We start from the raw sequence: 6,000 nt of genomic DNA, 5'->3' as shown, positions 1-6,000 counted from the left end.
CATAAAAATATTATATTTTGGTTTTAAGAATCATTATGATCATGGATATCCAAGATAAACACTTTGATTTTTCTAAATTTTGGATCAAACCTAGTTATTTTACAAGAACAAGCATGAATATACATATTTATCTAAATCTTATGATCCGTTGATTATCATAAACTTATAAACTTTCTTTTTAAATAAGATGATTCATTAAATATTTCTTTTATTTAAATATATCTTATAATAAAAATAACATACTTCATATCTATAAATTAATAATTGAGTAAACTAATTATTGTTTATTTTATTTCAACATAAACTAATATTTATAATTTCTTTAAAAGAATTCATGCGAAACATTTAAGTTCATTAATTAGTAAATTAACTAATTATGTTACTAGAATAAAAAAAAGTTTAATCGTAAATTATTATGAATATTGTTATTTAATCTTATCTTAATAACTCATAATTATTATCTACAAGTCATTCTTCAATTAATAAACATCAAATGATTTATATACACTTTAATTTATTTTTGTTAAATTCATTTTAAATAAATAAAAATCCCTAAGTCCCCATTTAGCATAAGTTAATAAAATATATATTAAAATAATGCATAATTCCTAAAACTAATATTATTTAACTTTTATAATCCCGATAGTTAGTCTTTAAATTTTATACTTCCTTTTTAATTATAGTTCGTGAGGTTCGATCGTTTCAATTTCCTTAAACGCGTTTTCGGTGTTATCTCAAGTTTAACTTCAATTTCAAGTGAGTTTCTCGCACCCCCTTTTAACGCTTTTTATTACTTTTGGGAGTAACATTTGTATCCTACAAAACTCAATTATTTACGATTTTACTTACAAACTACAATTCGCTACATGGCCTTGTGTGTTTACTTGTTATTTGCTCAAAATTACTTGCACATCAATTACTTTAAGAAAGTATGATCATACGCCCCCTCTTTGCACTCAAGACCTTGTTGTTATGAGTGGAAAAGGGGCTCATTATCCGAGTACGTTGGTGCGCAATCCCAATTGGAAAGGGCCTAATTTTCTTTTCACAAGTTTTCATGGAATTGTATGGTTTTTATGTATTATATCAAACTGTGTGAAGTCACCAACTATTAAGTTAGTTGACATTATTTTATACATATATTACAGCTATGATTATTAGATGATGAAACAAGAGAAGACACTAGACTTAGGATTATTATTAAAGTATTTGATATGTTTCAATTCCTTGTAACTTTTTTATTTGCCAAACAACTTGTTATCTGAATCATCAATGAAATAGCGATAATATTGTCACTTAATAGTGTCACATGTGTTTGAACAATGTGTGCGTCACACTCGGGCATATTCCGCTTTAGCCGGGGTGTTACATATGTGGAGTTGCCTCAACTGGGCAGTAGAAGAAGTCGTGGAAAGGGGAAGGGGCGGGGTCGTTGATGGCGGGTGCGAGTGTGGAAGCTAGAGAAGAATTCACCGAAATGAACTGCCGACTCTTCGATTTACACGACCTTGGGAGTCAACCTTTCCAGGTGATGCAACAAAGTTCTGACTCCAACAAGGTGTTCGCCGATGTATTGAACGACAGGCAAATGGAAAAAATCTCATTTTTTTGCAGGACCGATCGACCACCTTACCGGACATGCCCGGAGGTGAGCGAAAATAAAAAGAGAGAAATTTATTAAAAAATATAAGCTCGAAAATTAATATGTATTTTTAGTACTATTGATGTTTTTTGAACGTATTTGTTTTAATTTTAAAGTAGTTTTTCTAATTTATTTCATTTAATAAAATGTTATTTAGATTATTTTAAATAAAAAGGAAAAAAATATGATGAGGTAATGATTGGAATGGCTTCATCCACTACATATCTTTTAACCAAAAAGCTCTTATGCTGACATGACGTCACATATCGCACAATGTCCCATATAAACTCTATCCACTATACATTGTCTAAAAACACCATTGTAAGAGTGACTAAGAGAGATGAAAGATGAGAAAGGATTGATGTTCTTAGAAGGTTATGTGTGATTCAAGTGAGAGAAAAAATTTGATTGGTGGATAGTTCCATATAACACTATTAGAAGCACCCTAAAAACACCATTAATCATTATTGTAGATGCTCTAAATACATGAGAAGTGAGATGAACTTTCCAAGTTAAACTTCCATAATTAATTTAATTTACTGATTCGAATTTGTTATATCTTACCATAGGCACTCATTCTCAAATAAGTTAATTTGTTATATGTTACCACTAGCACTCATTCTCTATACAAGTCTGTTCAGGGTTGGCTTAACGATTTTGGAGACCTAAATCGAAATAAGATTTTGTGTCATTTTCATTACATTTGATAAAAAAAATGGTTAGAACCAGTCTTAAACTCATGATCAACAACTAAGCAACACATAAGTTTACCCCAGACCAATACAAAAGCTTGATTTTAATTTGCCCATTATAATATATATATATTTAATATACGTTTTATTTAAGAATTGTAGGCTTAAATTTGGTGTGGGCCTAAAGCATTTGCTTGATTTTGTTGGCCCATGAGTCGTCAGTGAGTCTATTAACTAGTAATGAATAATAATAATAATAATAATAATAATAATAAACAACTAAAATAACATCAATTATTCTAGACATGTCAACCAAATAACACCCAAAAATATATGGTCATGTTAGTGGTGGACCTAGAATAAAATTCTAAAGAAATTATAAAAAAAATGACTGTACATTTATATAAATGAACAAATTAATTTTTTAATGTACATGCAGGCGAATGAAACAAAAAAATTTTAACGTGCATGTATGTGAACGAAACAAAAACTAGAATTTAAACCCTAACATAAAACCCAGTTTCATCCTTTTTGTGTTAGGATTGTAAATAAATCAAGCGTTCATGAACAGTTTTTAAACCGTTGGGCGATAAGTACGTTTGTTTATTAAATGAACATAATGTGTTTGTTTATGTTCGTTAGTTAATGGTTTATTTTTTATTTTGGTAAATTTTTATTTGTAATAACCATCCTAACATGTTTTTTTAACGTACATGCAGGTGAATGAAACATTTTTTTTACCGTGCATACACGTGAACGAAACAAAAACAAGAAGCTAAACCCTAACATAAAACCCAATTTCGTCCATTTTGTGTTACATAGGGTTGTAAATAAACCAAACATTCAATGAACAGTTCATGAACCGTTTGGTGGGAAGTTCGTTTATGTTCATTTGATTATTAAATGAACGAACACAAAGAAGAAGTTTTGTTCGTTTAGTTTAATGAGCGGCCATGAATAGAGGTTGTGTTCGTTCATTTGTGTTTGTGAACCTTGGGTATGTGTTCACTTATGTTCGTTTACATTTGTTTGTTTATGTTCATTAGTTAATGGTTTGTTATGTATTTTTGTAAGGGAAACTGGTTTTTAATACTCTCAACTTTCACCAATTAGACGATAACACTCTCAACTAATTATTTGTCTCCCATCAGTCCAAACATGTAACTTGTTTTCTTCTGTCACTCCCATACTAAACAGGCCCTAACTCCATTTGTTTTGTTGATGACGTGGTATATTATTCTAATGTGGCATGCTATGTGGAACACTTTATTAAAAAAAACTAAAAAAACAACAAATAATACACACACACACACATATATATACACACACACAACACCACCACCGCCATCGTCTACACCACAAACCTCCACCAATTTCGGCCTTTGTCGCCAATTTCACCACCATCGCTAGTTGTAACATCTCGTTTTCTCGTTTCGGTTAATAAATAAAATATGAGTTATTATTAGTCAGGCTAGTGTTGGGTTAAATAGATATGGGTTATGGACTTAGATTAAAAAGGTAGGAAGAAAAGACCATGGGCTTAAGACCATGACCCATGATATATAATCCTTAATTAAACCATAATCTATTTATTCCACTCATTCCATACACAATCAAAAACACACACTTAAGCTCTCTCTCATCTTTCTCTTCTCTTTAGCCGAAATAACCAAGAAAACCCGAGCATCGATCCGAGGTAATAACGTTATGATATTATATGGACCCTAACCCGCTAGATCTAGTCGCGGAACGACGAGTCGACACCCTAAAACATTAAAGTCACGGGATCCAGATGGAATCGGGTATAAACCGATCAAAATATGAGCTTAGGGGCCACCCTAGCTCAAATCTGGATCGAACATGACGAAAAACGGAGAAAAACGGTGGAAAACAAGTGAGATCTCGCTTTTCCGGCGAGATCCCGGTTTTCCGGCGATGACGGCGCCGGAAAGGCGGCGTATGAGGTTAAGTATGTCAGAGAATGTTTCTGACATTCTCTGACCTAACCCTAATTCGTTAACGGAAGATTAACGAGTGAGCCTTAATTCGTTATGTCATTCGTTGGAGAATTAACGAATGAGCCCTCCTTCATTAGGCTCATTAGCTATGCCAATTCGTTAAGAAAGAATAACGAATGAACTGACAAATGAACCCTCATTCGTTATATGTAAGGCTCCGTTACCGGTGCCTCACTTTTGACGTTGGATTTACTCATAAACACAGTTCTAAATATCAGAGTTAATTAAAACTTTCACGGAATAATAATAATTGTCAACCATTCATTACAAACATTTTTAACTTGTCTTTTAAAACATAACATAAATGATAATATCAAAACATCACGACAAATCTTCATATGCTAGCCTCTTCGATCTTGCCATGTGTCCCACTCAAACCAACTGTCTCAATCTGTTAACCTGCTTGCATACTAAAAGTCAGCTACGCTTAGTGAGTTCTAGTTAATCAAATCACTTACTTTACGTACACATATACGCGCCCGAAGGTACGCATTACATACTTAACCTGTTCATCATTCTTTCATTTACATTCATAACTAACCTTACATTATAAAGAGCATTTCGCCCTACATATCTCGGATATTATTAGGGTTCGGTACCCTCCATCCTCGAATATTATTGGGGTTCGGTCTCCCTTCTTCCTCGGATATTATTAGGTTCTGGTACCCTCCATCCTCGGATATTATTAGGGTCCGGTCTCCCTTTCTTTCCTACTATCATACAATATATTTCCATATATAAAATTGTAAGTTTCATACGTACATACATCATTCATCCCTCATATACAGAATCATATCATCAAACCATCACCTGGCAGTGTATGCAATATCCGAAGATCGTTCACGCACCGACAAGCTTTCATTCACATTTAAGATATACATAAATAACATATAAATCATATATGACATACACTTACCATTTAAGGTAAGTGTATTAACTATCACATCGAGTATGCACACAGCCCCGAAAACATAACAAGGAATGGGGCTAGAAACTCACCTGAATGCGGTTACGTTCACTGTTTATGGTTATTCCTTTCTTGAGTTGTGCACGACTAGCTGTATAACAATTACACGTATCAATTTAACTATCACTACCCATATCGCGTTTCTAGTTTAATTTTTACCCTCAACAAACGTGGGGTCCAGGGGCAGCGCCCCTGGGGGGTTCTAGGGGTAGCAGCCCCTAGTAAGGTCCAAGGGGCAGAGCCCCTGGCTGGGGTCTATAACTTAAAAAGTTCGAGGGTTTCTTTGTAATTAAATCATTCTTATCTAAGCCCTCAAACCTTTTAAGTTAGCAAATTAAAGAATGATTTAATTACAAAGAAGCTCTCGAACTTTTTAAGTTATCGACCCCAGCCAAGGGCCGGCCCCTTAGACCCTGCTAGGGGCTGCCGCCCTTAGAACCTCATTGCCAGGGGCGCTGCCCCCGGACCCCGTTCGTTGAGGGTTATAATAAGACTAGAAACGCGATATGGGTAGTGATAGTTAATTGATACGTGTAAATGTTACATAGTTAGTCGCGCACAACTAAAGAAAGGAATAACTATTAACGGTGAACGTAACAGAACGCGTGTGAGTTTCTAGCCCCATTTCCTTGTTACGTTTTCGGGGTTGTGTGGCATACTCAATGTGATTGTTAATACACT

This window comes from Bidens hawaiensis, unplaced genomic scaffold (assembly GCF_021521415.1).
Source record: "Bidens hawaiensis isolate Kalapana, Puna unplaced genomic scaffold, B.hawaiensis_p1.1 tig00006250_1, whole genome shotgun sequence".
NCBI lineage: Eukaryota > Viridiplantae > Streptophyta > Magnoliopsida > Asterales > Asteraceae > Bidens > Bidens hawaiensis.
This window is presented reverse-complemented; position numbering follows the sequence as displayed.